Source organism: Perna viridis, chromosome 11 (genome assembly GCF_037379345.1).
Source record: "Perna viridis isolate PV_CMFRI_1.1 ecotype Kerala chromosome 11, ASM3737934v1, whole genome shotgun sequence".
In the NCBI taxonomy this organism is placed as follows: domain Eukaryota; kingdom Metazoa; phylum Mollusca; class Bivalvia; order Mytilida; family Mytilidae; genus Perna; species Perna viridis.
The window spans coordinates 31,650,664-31,664,925 of NC_142455.1; positions in this window are offsets into that span (position 1 = coordinate 31,650,664).

Here is a 14,262-nt window from a genome sequence, read left to right on the forward strand (position 1 = left end):
ATTTTGACCTTACAAAAGGAGCAAATGGGGTCCGGTCGTTTTCCAATTTTGTGTAAAAGTTTATTTGTTGCTAAAATTCTGTGGATAAGTCTGAATTGGAACCACCTTAATTTGGTGTCCTTTGTTGTGTTAAAATTACATTTATGCACCAATTTCAGTTTATTTCTCCTGGAATATTTAATTTTGCAACCCACTTCTCTCTGTATTTTTGTAGAAACTTATTTTTGTTATAAATCTTTGATAATATATGTATTGCACCTTTTTGATGTACAGTAAATTGTTCCATTTCAATTGGAATTAAAGGATATTTTGGGATGTCCGATTTTAAAAGAGTTCTTAATATTTTCCATTTTCGAAGTATTGAATCTCTTAAACCATAGTAAATTGTAATGGTAGGGTAGATACCATACATATTGCAAAATGTTTGGTACTGTAAAAAAATCCCATTTTCATTAAACAGGTCACTAATATAAAATATTCCTGCTCCATACCATTGTTTGAAAATGACGGTCTTTTGATCGATTTTAATTTTCGAGTTCCTCCATATAGAGCATCTTAGAATATTATTTAAAGTAAATGAATCTTTAATTTGTTTGTATTCGGCAAGTGCTTGTTTCCAGAAGATGTTTTTATCGTGTTATTAAAATTAGTGTAGTAAACATCGCCAAGAATAGACAATTTTTGACAGGTAAGGTCAATTAGGCTAAGTAAGAGTGTTTTCCAACTGGACTCTTCTTTAATAACTCTTCTTATCCATGTTAGTTTCAGTGATTTTAGAAAAGTAGATAGATGAATCATACTACACCCCCCCTGAAGAAGTATTCTGAACCATCTGATTTCTTGAAACTCTGTCCCTACCAATTCCAATTTCTTTAAAAAAAACATTGTTGGGTGTTGGAATTGCAATAAATAAATTAGTTAGGGTAAGTATAAGCAATGTTTTAATAACGGTTAGTCTGCCAAGGACTCTGATATTTCTTTTTCCCATTGTTTTATCTTCTTTTCAATGTTGATTATTTTTTTTTATTATAATTTAAATTTATTATATCACTCAAGCGAGTGCTAAAAGTAATCCCCAAGACTTCAAAGGGCTCATATATCCAACTAAATTTTCTATTAGCGCATAATCTTTCATTACTTCCTATTTTAGAACCAATCCATACGGCTTTTGTTTTGTCAAAATTAGGAGTTAGATCTGAATATTTAGAAAACTGTTCAAGTAGATCGAGTGTTTTCTTAAGGAAGATGCCAGTATCATCTGCATATTGAAATATTTTTAAAATGTTGTCTTTTATTGTAATCCCTTAATGTCTTTATTATTTCTAATAAGGATTCCCATTATTTCAACACATAATAAAAATAGGTAAGGCGATATTAGATCTCCTTGTCTGCAATCCCTACCTATATGAAGAAAAAAATACAGAAGATGCCATTTTGTAGTACACACAGATTTATTTCAGTATTTAAAACTTTTATGTTGTTTATAAAACCATTATCAAATCCAAAATAACCCATCACATTGTATAAGAATCTCCAAGAAATTGAATCAAAGGCTTTTTGGAAATCTATTAGTAGGAGTAAACCTGGAATAGCTAGATCTTTAGTACTTTGAAGAATATCATAGACTAGACGGGTATTTTCACCAAAGTATCTCCCCCTTAAAAAACCCTTTTGATTTTCGTGTATCAGTTTGTCTAAGACGGTTGTAAGTCTAGACATCCAGATGATAATTTGTAAGTAACGTTTAACAATGATATTGGACGCCAGTTTTTAGGTCTCACTAACCACTTCTAACGTTTCCATTACTTTACATGTTAAAAAAGTGATTTTCAAAGTCTCACTGTGAATTCCCAGGACGACAAATGACATCTTAAAGTTGCATACCGTTGCGAAGCTTGGAAAATAAGGCTTCCAAAATCATTATGCTAATGGTACGATGATAGTAGAAATTCTTCACAAAATTTACTTGAATAAATAATACTGAATATCCACATTTTTACTTGTTCTGCTAACTGACAGCATGGAGGCAAATTACTCACACATGTAAACAATATTCATACACTTTTGCAGTAAATTACATATATGATTTTAAAGTACACATTCTCAGCTTTATTTTGACTACTTTTAATCATAATACACACAAATAATGCACTTACAATGCATATGTCTAGGTTCAGTGTGTTTTGGTACTACATAAGGGGGGGGGGGTGGCCATTTGACCCGGAATTGGTTAGTGAGACCTTAAGATATTCCCTGGGTTTATCTCCCTGAGGTAAAATTTATATTATTCCCTGTCTGTGTAATTGAGAGTTTATTGTACTCAAGTCCGTAGGTACAGGACCTTACAATCAAGTTTCTTAGATTCTTCCAAAAGAATTTAAAGAATTCAGCAGAATACCCATCAGACCCTGGCGATTTCTCATTTTTCATCTTTTTCAAAACAGTTAGTACTTCAGAATAAGTGATTTCACCCTCAAGTTGGAGCGCCTCTTCAATACAAAGTTTTCGAACATTATAATCTTTAAATAACTCATTTAAATTTACATTAGTGAGTATATCATCATAAAGCTTTTTGTAAAATGACTTTATTTCTTTTAGGATTTCATTTTGATCAATTATCTTATCACCATTTTTGTGTATAACCTGAGTAACTGTCTTATTTATGTAATTCCGCTTTTCAAGACCACAACAATATTTAGTAGGTTTTTCTCCATTTTCTATACACTTCACTCTTGATCTCAAGATAAAACCCTTTAATTCTTCCTTTCTTAAATCTTCTAATTCTTTCTTAATACTTTAAAGTATTTCATCTAGTAAAGTATTATGATCTGTGTCTTCTAATTCAACAAATGAATGATCGGTTCTATATCCAGGTGTAATATCAACTTGTCAACTAGGGATACAAGTTCTTCTGAAATTAAGAAGAAATCAAGTCTTGCTTTTATAATCGGATTTTTGTTGAACCATGTACATTTTTTACATTAGGATTTTTTTAACTCTAAACGGGTCCTGAAGTTTTAAAGTTTCTTTTATTTTAAGAACTTCTTGTCTTGCTTCTGGATTATTTATGTTGTTGTCATTAAAGTAATCTAAAGATTCACCCTGAACAAAATTCCAATCACCACACATAATAGTGAAGTCATTTTGAAAATTGTCAAGTTCTTCACAGAGATCGGAGTAAAATTTTGGTTTGTCTTGATTTGGACTATATATGTTCAATAAAGTAAATGTGTACGGTTTGGCTATCTCTATTTCCAAAATTAGAAAATTTCCGTCCCCATCTGCTCTTTCTTTGAATTCAAAATTATTGTGAAATATAATTGCTACACCCCTTGAGTCCATATTACCACCACTCATGTAAACTTCAAAACCTCATTGAGCTCGTATGTATTTAAGATTATCATTGACCAGGTGGGTATCTTGTAAGCAATATATTCAAAATTTTTTTTGTCTAATAAAATTAAAAAATCTTTTCTTTTATTATTATCACCAAAGCCCCTACAATTAATACTGAGAATTTTAATACCATCCATTTTCTTGTATTATTGATTGGATTGCATCACCAGCGAGCAAAATAATTCAAAAGTATTGCAAGTGTTTCCATACATACACACATACATTCTTAAAACAATACAAGTATTCCAGTATACACAACATGTTCAACATAAAAACATCTATACCCTTAATTCAATTGATTTGAATCAGCCAAGGATGCTCACCGTCTCCTCTACCCAAGAAGTTATGAAGAAAAGTTCTATGAGTTATTGCTTGTCTTCATATTAAAGTTTTTTAAATGTAATTTATTGAATTGCTTAAATTGGTTTTATGCTTTGACTTGTGTCATGAAGTCATATCACATTTTTCAATGTACAACAAAGGAGCCCTTTTCATATAAAGTGTATTGTGGTATGATAGTTATAAATGTAAATCACAACTTTGTCTTCTGATAGACTTTTCAGTTTTCCATTTTTGTATAGATTTACTCAAAAAGACAGGATAAACAAAAAACAAAACAAAAAAGAAAAGAAGAAGGAAAAAAAAAAAATTTCTACAAATTTGAGTTTAGTTCTATTTATAGGAATCCATTCTGAAAATATGTCTTTTTAAAAATCTATAATTCAAAACCTTGTTATACATTGCCGGATACCCGAATTGTTTTTCCTTGAGAGCATACAAACTCTTATTTTACAAAAAAACAATGCTCAAAGTATGACATTCATGTTACAAAATTAATCAAAAGTAGCGATATACATTCACACCATACACAGGGATCTTTCCAATATTTCTTGGTCTAGTTGTGAAAACTAGGAATGACAACTTAGTCATCTGTTATCTTAACTTAAATTAGTCCTTTTCATTCTATTTTAACTAAGTTTGGGGCATGATCGGGCATCATAACATTTAGTAAATTAAGATAGGCATATTTGATATTATTTAGGATCACATTCTTCAATCAGACTTCTCAGTCTCATTTTCTCTGGTCTCAGAGGTTTCACTCCATAATTTTGCATTGATGTATGATTATGTCGGAAACGATGCCATCTTTCCTCTCCTTCGTGTTTTTAAAGAAGTTGCACGTCGTTGTAAGTTTCTTTAATGAATGTTAGAATGTCTCCTGGTTTACGCATGTTGTATGCTATCTTTGCAAGCTTGGCACGTTTATCTTTTAAGTGTGTTGGTAGAACAGTTCTTATCGACAGACGTTTACTCTTGTCAAGGTTTTTCGCACTTTGTAGCACCAGTTGTTTATCACTCATCGTGACAAACTTAATTATTATTGGATTCGGTGCGACATGACCCTCCAGTTCTTCCACTGTCTGTCTGTTATCTCTTTTACGTTTTTGTCGACTTGGGAGGCGATGCGCGATGATTCCAGTGTGCGCGCGCACGCAAGATGGTTGGGAAAGAAAACAGCATGGCCTGAATTTTTCGAAAATCTGTAATCCTTACGTAGGTATGAGGCGGAATGCCCCCTAAATCATAGAGAAACAGCACAAGAGAAGAGTCCAGGTAGAATCATCTATCCATTCCTACTTTACACGACACCGAAGCCAATCCCTTGACGATATGACCGGACATAGACAAAACGTAAACAAAGGCCACGAGGCACCTGCACAAAAACAACAACAAAATAACCCAGACTTAAGTATCTCTGACATCGCCGCCTTGATCGCAAGGCTAGAAAAAAACTTCTCAGACAAACTAGAACGTGTTGAATCAAGCTTCAATGCTACATTAGAAGACATAACAGCAGAATACTTACAAACGTGTGCAGCTTCGCTCAAACCACTACAGATAGAGAATGAAAAGCTTAGGCAAGATTTCCAGGTCTATAAACAGGAAAGTGATCGGAAAATCAAGGAGTTGGAAAAGTCCATTGAGTTTGTGTCAAGAAAATATGACCACGTTATCTCTCAACCGGATTTTACTGAGAAGGTAGCTGACACTGAAACCAGGGTCGATAAAATTGAGGGTAAAAACAAATATCAGAAACAACGCAGTAGAAAATACAATCTACTCTTATTTGTAATTCAAATTATTTGCTCTTTCTTTGAATTCAAAATTATTGTTAAATATAATTGCTACACCCCTTGAGTCCATATTACCACCACTCATGTAAACTTCAAAACCTCATTGAGCTCGTATGTATTTAAGATTATCATTGACCAGGTGGGTATCTTGTAAGCAATATATTCAAATTTTTTTTTGTCTAATAAAATTAAAAAATCTTTTCTTTTATTATTATCACCAAAGCCCCTACAATTAATACTGAGAATTTTAATACCATCCATTTTCTTGTATTATTGATTGGATTGCATCACCAGCGAGCAAAATAATTCAAAAGTATTGCAAGTGTTTCCATACATACACACATACATTCTTAAAACAATACAAGTATTCCAGTATACACAACATGTTCAACATAAAAACATCTATACCCTTAATTCAATTGATTTGAATCAGCCAAGGATGCTCACCGTCTCCTCTACCCAAGAAGTTATGAAGAAAAGTTCTATGAGTTATTGCTTGTCTTCATATTAAAGTTTTTTAAATGTAATTTATTGAATTGCTTAAATTGGTTTTATGCTTTGACTTGTGTCATGAAGTCATATCACATTTTTCAATGTACAACAAAGGAGCCCTTTTCATATAAAGTGTATTGTGGTATGATAGTTATAAATGTAAATCACAACTTTGTCTTCTGATAGACTTTTCAGTTTTCCATTTTTGTATAGATTTACTCAAAAAGACAGGATAAACAAAAAACAAAACAAAAAAGAAAAGAAGAAGGAAAAAAAAAAATTTCTACAAATTTGAGTTTAGTTCTATTTATAGGAATCCATTCTGAAAATATGTCTTTTTAAAAATCTATAATTCAAAACCTTGTTATACATTGCCGGATACCCGAATTGTTTTTCCTTGAGAGCATACAAACTCTTATTTTACAAAAAAACAATGCTCAAAGTATGACATTCATGTTACAAAATTAATCAAAAGTAGCGATATACATTCACACCATACACAGGGATCTTTCCAATATTTCTTGGTCTAGTTGTGAAAACTAGGAATGACAACTTAGTCATCTGTTATCTTAACTTAAATTAGTCCTTTTCATTCTATTTTAACTAAGTTTGGGGCATGATCGGGCATCATAACATTTAGTAAATTAAGATAGGCATATTTGATATTATTTAGGATCACATTCTTCAATCAGACTTCTCAGTCTCATTTTCTCTGGTCTCAGAGGTTTCACTCCATAATTTTGCATTGATGTATGATTATGTCGGAAACGATGCCATCTTTCCTCTCCTTCGTGTTTTTAAAGAAGTTGCACGTCGTTGTAAGTTTCTTTAATGAATGTTAGAATGTCTCCTGGTTTACGCATGTTGTATGCTATCTTTGCAAGCTTGGCACGTTTATCTTTTAAGTGTGTTGGTAGAACAGTTCTTATCGACAGACGTTTACTCTTGTCAAGGTTTTTCGCACTTTGTAGCACCAGTTGTTTATCACTCATCGTGACAAACTTAATTATTATTGGATTCGGTGCGACATGACCCTCCAGTTCTTCCACTGTCTGTCTGTTATCTCTTTTACGTTTTTGTCGACTTGGGAGGCGATGCGCGATGATTCCAGTGTGCGCGCGCACGCAAGATGGTTGGGAAAGAAAACAGCATGGCCTGAATTTTTCGAAAATCTGTAATCCTTACGTAGGTATGAGGCGGAATGCCCCCTAAATCATAGAGAAACAGCACAAGAGAAGAGTCCAGGTAGAATCATCTATCCATTCCTACTTTACACGACACCGAAGCCAATCCCTTGACGATATGACCGGACATAGACAAAACGTAAACAAAGGCCACGAGGCACCTGCACAAAAACAACAACAAAATAACCCAGACTTAAGTATCTCTGACATCGCCGCCTTGATCGCAAGGCTAGAAAAAAACTTCTCAGACAAACTAGAACGTGTTGAATCAAGCTTCAATGCTACATTAGAAGACATAACAGCAGAATACTTACAAACGTGTGCAGCTTCGCTCAAACCACTACAGATAGAGAATGAAAAGCTTAGGCAAGATTTCCAGGTCTATAAACAGGAAAGTGATCGGAAAATCAAGGAGTTGGAAAAGTCCATTGAGTTTGTGTCAAGAAAATATGACCACGTTATCTCTCAACCGGATTTTACTGAGAAGGTAGCTGACACTGAAACCAGGGTCGATAAAATTGAGGGTAAAAACAAATATCAGAAACAACGCAGTAGAAAATACAATCTACTCTTATTTGGACTTTTTGAACGTATACCCTGATGCGAAAGTGGTGAAACGGAAGATGATGATACGTGGGAAACCGTGCTCAGGTTTTTCAAAGATGAACTGAAATTGAAAGATGAAGAAATTCCTCATATCATTATTTCCTATTTTTATTCTTATTAATAATATTATTATTATCATTATCATTTCCCCTAATCAAGCGGTTGTCCAGAATGTTTCGAGAAGGTTGTCTGTTGGAATGAACTGAAACTTTGTGCTCTTTCAAAGATAAATTTTCAAAATGGCTATCGTATCCGTGGAAAAACCAAAAGTTCTTAATACAGAACATTGCAATATAACTCGGTAACCTTGGTGGCTAAAAACTTGAATTTGGGTACAGTGGTAGAGTTTGGGGAGATCAATGATAATATGCACAAACAAGTGAATCAATATGTTAAGTGTTGCAATAAGAACGGAAAATTTTTGATGGAATTTTGATTTTTCATATGTCTTTTTCTGTTATTAAAAAAAACTTTGTTAGATATTTTCACAAAACTTCGCACGCACACAGATCTGTATAAGGTGGATGTTATATACAGATCTGTATAAGGTGGATGTTATATACGTTTCAGATATTCAGAATGGATATAAACCAAACTTGGCACAACAATATGAAGATGTGCGCTAGCATTTTGAAATTTCAAACATGGCCGCTGTCATAAGTTTTAAAAATTTTGTCAAAAATAAAAAAAAAAAAAAAAATCTGAGACGTTTCATACTGCTATATTGACATTTAAAAAAGGTCTTTAATTCCTGATGACCGCCGGTCAAAAAGTAAAGAAAATAATAGTAATAATAACTATAATAATAAAAAAAAGAAAAATCACGAAATCGTACAAAGTGATTTTAAATGCTTCAGTGACAATAGAGCTGGGGTAACATCCAGTTACGCAGTGTTTACTACCTATCTAGTTGCTTCGCTCCCAGAAGCGAAGCATTTAGTTTCATATGATATAAACGTATCACTGATAAATAAAATTATCAACTTGTAATCAGAAGCTGCTACTCGAAAATAGTAATTCATAACATGGCATTTTGGTTTTACGGTTCCGATTCACAAAAATTAAGCTAATATGAAATATGTATGTCAGTACTCCATGAAATAGGATAGGATGTGTACATTAATCCTGAAATTGTAAGAAAAAAAAAAGCCAAACTGTTACAAAAAATGTTAAACTTGAGATACTAAATATGCTTAAACAGACGACTTCAATAATTATAGGACTTTTGTATGCTATGTAATATCATTAAGAGTCTGTCTATTTCACGATTTTTAAGCTAAAAACTACAACTTTTCACCAGGTCATAATGACATAAATTGATCAAGTATTGTTATGATATTGCAAGAGAGTAGCCAGTAGGCCAATTGTTTTAGTGACAAAATAGCCGAATAAAATATTATATAACAGATAAACGCAACAAAGAACACAAAGTAACTAAAATAATACATAAAAGTAACAGAAGTATGTGAGCAACTCGGGCTCCATTAAAAACTGGAAGCGCGGACCAGGTGCACCGGTAGGGTAAGCGTCCTCTGCTTTTCTAGAAACACCCGCCGAGTTGCTCATAAAAAAGTCAATTGCGGGGTAGACGAAAGAGGAAAGGAAAACTGTGTCACGTTAAACAAATCAATTGTCATGGTGCGGATGGATACATCGTAACGATCCATGATGGAACCTTTCTGATTTTTTGTTTTTCTTACATTTGAGTAATATATGCTTATGCCGACTACACGTATACAAAGTATAAAGTACTCTTTTCACGTATCACAAACTGGTTGTTTAAAATAGATGATAATTGGCCATGTAATAATTCCTAGATTTAAAACAAATCGAGAAAAACTACCTCTACCCACAGACGTTTAAAGAATAAACTTCCTTCTTTGGTTGTTAACCAAATGTGGTGCGCAAAATTTTAACTATTCTAAATGATTTATTTGATGAGTATTACAAATTAAATTAAAAATTTCATATATTTTGTTTATCTGTTCAATATCAAATAAAATTGATACTGATTTGAGTGCGCATGTCATCCACATTTCTGCAAGTAGCTTCATTAGGTACCCACGAGGCCAAAAGTTATTTCGAATCTAAATCATAAAATGTTGAAGAGCATTAAAATAAAACAGGAATTAGACAGGAATTCCGAAACCGTCAACTTTGACTTAAGGTGTTGCATTCCTAGTTTTGGAACAATTAAAAAGTTTTCACACTGTATGTCCATGAAGGAAACAAATAACAAAAACTTAATGTTTTTCCAGTTACTGCGGATTTCTGTCACTAATAGAATCATTTGCTGTTACTAATACATGCATACTAGAAAAAGACATTCCCTTGTGGAAACAATATTGTGGCGAAATTCTTGCATGGTTTAATCCGTAACCATAAAACTACAGTATATGTCTTGGACCAAAGTTGGTAGGGCATACACGATATAAAATATACAAGATTACTATGCGTTGCCATTTTGCACACCCACCCACCACCCCCCACCACTGCTGCAAAATTTCGTAGTGCAAAAATCCCTTAACCCTTGTAAAATTTGATTGAATGCAAAATCTTTAAAGAAATATCCTTAGAGTTGGTTCTATTAGAATTTCCTATAGTGAAAAACATTTAAAAATCGACAAAATCCATGAAAATTGTTGAATGAAAATATCTTACAATCCTACAAAATTAAATCTAAATCCGTTGAAGACATTTGTTACAAATCTGAAGGAAACAAAAATGAGAATTGATAGATCTGGACTGTAATGTGACTCTGCTGTAAACCAAAATTGCAGATCAATATGACACCAACTTCAATATGGCCATATATATTCACCATTTCAAAATACATTGAATAGTGTTACTTTTCTTAAAATAGTGTGAAAATATGAGAAAGTGAAAGTTTGCAACAGTAGCTATTACAACATGAACCATTTCTGTATGATATTCTAGGGCGCTCAGTTCTGAAATTATCAGCTGGAGATCTTCATCATTTTGTTTCCTCAACTTGCGATATTTGGGGCAAACATGTGTTCTTAAAGCATAATGGTCAACATGATATGCCACTTCTATACTGAATCAACGCTTCAGATAGTTGTGATTGTATGTCTTGGAAAATACAAGAAAAACTCCGAAGATGATATGCGGTGGGCATATTGCATTCCAAAATAGACGTGCATGTTGACAGACAAGTGTCTAGACGAAAGAGGACAGAAAACTATGACACGTTGAACAAATCAGTTTTCATGGTGCGAATGGATACACCGTAACGATCCATGAGTTCAAGATACGACCATAAAACTTCTGTAGTGGTGACTTCAAACTTGCTGCAACATCGGATCTCTTAATACTGATCTTATGAAATCCAGTGCATGACCATTGAGGACGTTTAGGGAACATCTGTTTGTTTGTTTGTTAGGAACATCTGTATTGGTATGTTACACAATTAGTGCTTGTTATTCTTCTTTTTCTTACTACTATTTCTAACCTCAAAATTAGGCACAGACATAGATCTCTATAAGGAAATGTGCACAAAAGTTTTGAAATTTCAAACATGGCAGTCGTCCAAAAATCACAACAAATCGCATGAAGTTCATATTTGCTTTAAAAATAGGTTACCACTAGAGCTTTCAATCGGCCATATTGAAACAAAAGTAGAAAAAAAATTGTCAGTAATGCTCAATAACTTGACACCCCCATTCCCCTTTTTGATAAGAACCCCCATTTTGGATTTGAATTAAAATTTAAAAAAAGAGGTGCACAATGGGAACGTGTAATTATGATTCAGTGAAAGTTTCATTCAATTCTGTTCAGTGGTATAGGAGGATGAACACATAAGAAATGGGCCTCCATGTCCCCATATTTTCAAATGACAAAGTCCATTTTTCGCTATGTGAAACCCACAAACTGATTCTAAAATAGGAGGGCACACTAAGAACATGTAATGAAGGTCTGTAATTTTTTTTTCAATTCGATTCAATGGTATAAAAGAGTAACGGATAAGAGACAGGTCCCCCATGTCCCCATAGTAACAAATGACGCATAGCCTTTCCGGGCTCCGATGTACGTTTATTGTAGATACCCAATTTTTCATTTCTTTTGATATTTCTTTGTTTAAGTCAAAGATATTTTGCTCACACTTATTCTAAAAAAAGTTTCCAATCATAATATACCTTATCTCTCTACCTAATTCATATAACTGTGAAAGTACTATTGATGTGGGGTATCAATTTTCGTGGTTTTTGTGGGTAGGCTAAAGCACGAAATTTTGTTCCTAACGAAAAAACATATTTCAAAGAGTAATCAAGGGAACCAAGGTTATAGCGGTAAACAAAAGAATGTAATCCAGGGACAAAGACCAGACATGGAAAACAGACATATACAACAAAGAACATAAAGTAACTAAAATCATACATACAAAGTAACAAAAGTAAATGCGCAACTCGGACTCCACTAAAAACTGGGAGCATGGACCAGGTGCACCGGTAGGGTAAGCGTCCTCTGCTTTTCTAGAAACACCCGCCGAGTTGCTCATAAAAAGTCAAGTCCGGGGTAGACAAACGAGGAATGGAAAACTATAACCCGTTGAATACATCAGAAAAATCGCCATCATAAACTATAATGTAAGATCATACTCATCCTTTAAAAATAATGAAAATTAATATGAGAGAGTACGATTATCCTAAGCTGATGTTTAAAATATTGGCTTGTCTGCAAATTATGCAGGGCTTATTCATCATATCTCAAGATAATGGATGAAACTGTTCCAACACAACTTCCTGCCATTTATCGTGAAATAAATCTTGACTGGTAAACATTGTGGCTGAATTTTTCCCGTACTTTTCTATAATTGAACTTACCCAAAACTTAAGCGTTGATATCTCCAGTGACCAGCTTTCATTTGCGCTTTTGACAAATTTAATATATTTAAGGCCTGCTGAAAGAGTAATCAAGGGAACCATGATTCTAGCGGAAATCAAATGAATATAATCCAGGGGCAAACAGCAGACAGGGAAAACCAACACACACAAAAAAGAACATAAAATAATCAAAATAATACATACAAAGAACAAAAGTAAATGAGCTACTCGGACACCACTAAAAAAACTGGGAGCATAGACCAGGTGCACCGATAGGGGGAGTGTCCTCTGTTTTTCTAGAAACACCCGCCGAGCTGCTCATTAAATGTCAAGTCCAGGGTAGACGAAAGCGAAAAGGAATACTATGACACGAACAAATCAGTTTTCATGGTGCAGATGGATACATTGTAACAACCCACGAGAGTTCATGATTCCAATCAAAAGATTTTGGGGGATAAAGATATGCACATATGCACGAATAATGAATTTTAAGTTTCAGCCTTGTTTTAAGGCAGAGTTGTATTATAGTTTAATATAGATAGGAATAAACATGATTTATTTTCGCTTTTTCATTTCATTTTATTTAATACAGCAACACCTGTTTAAATGGAGCCTCTTGTGTTTGGTTTAGAAAGGTGTGCGATTTTCCAAGGCTGGAATTACATTTAAAGCGACATGAAAATACTTTAAATGGTGTCTGGTTTAATCAAAGTTCGGATAAGAAAGGATTCATTATATGGCGATGTTTTTGGAACAAATTTATCAAATTATGCATTGACTTTTCTTATTTTTATTATCTTAGATATACGTAAAGTGGTTCCATTGCTTAAGTAAAAAAAGTCCATTCATCCTAAAATCTGTACACCCAAAGATTTATACATGTAATTTGTCTCCTTTTTTGTATTTTTTTTCTATTTGTTTAGTTCCAAGAAGAATACAATAAAAGAATTGCTTTGAAAATTTGAGTTCTAACTACGTTGGGAATTTTTCAGATTCTTATCTGCTTTCATTATTTTCCCAGTATCAGTTTGACCCGATGGAGCATTGTAGCGGGCAGATTCGTCACATTGTTAGGCGTTTAGATATGTGTATATATAATATACATTAGTAGTAATGCAGTTTAAATATGAGCATATATTAATATACAGGTGTTGATGCCAATATGCCCATAATTTCTATCCTATAGTCTATTGGTATTTTTGTTTGTATTTAAAAGTTCTCAATATAAAGGTTGTACTTTTGATAGTCTTAGTTGTTTTTAATTGTTAAATAACAAATTAGGAACGTTTTGCGAGCTGCGATGGTTGAATTAGAAAGACAATTTGTTCTACTATATAAAAACTGTGGTTTTTGTTACCCTTTTTTCTAAAGTGAAATCGCAACAGTAATTTCAGAGGAATGGGAAATTCTTAAATTCGAACATCAAGGGAAGCTCAATGATGGATCTATGCACAAAATTTTGTTATGGTGCAATTACGTGTATTTTTACCTATTAATCGACATGTTAGGAATGAAAGGTATGATGACGTGGCAATCATATTGTTAGTTATAAAAAAAATCAAGAAGACGCAATTCGTCATTGGATTGATTTTTAATCCAAATGAA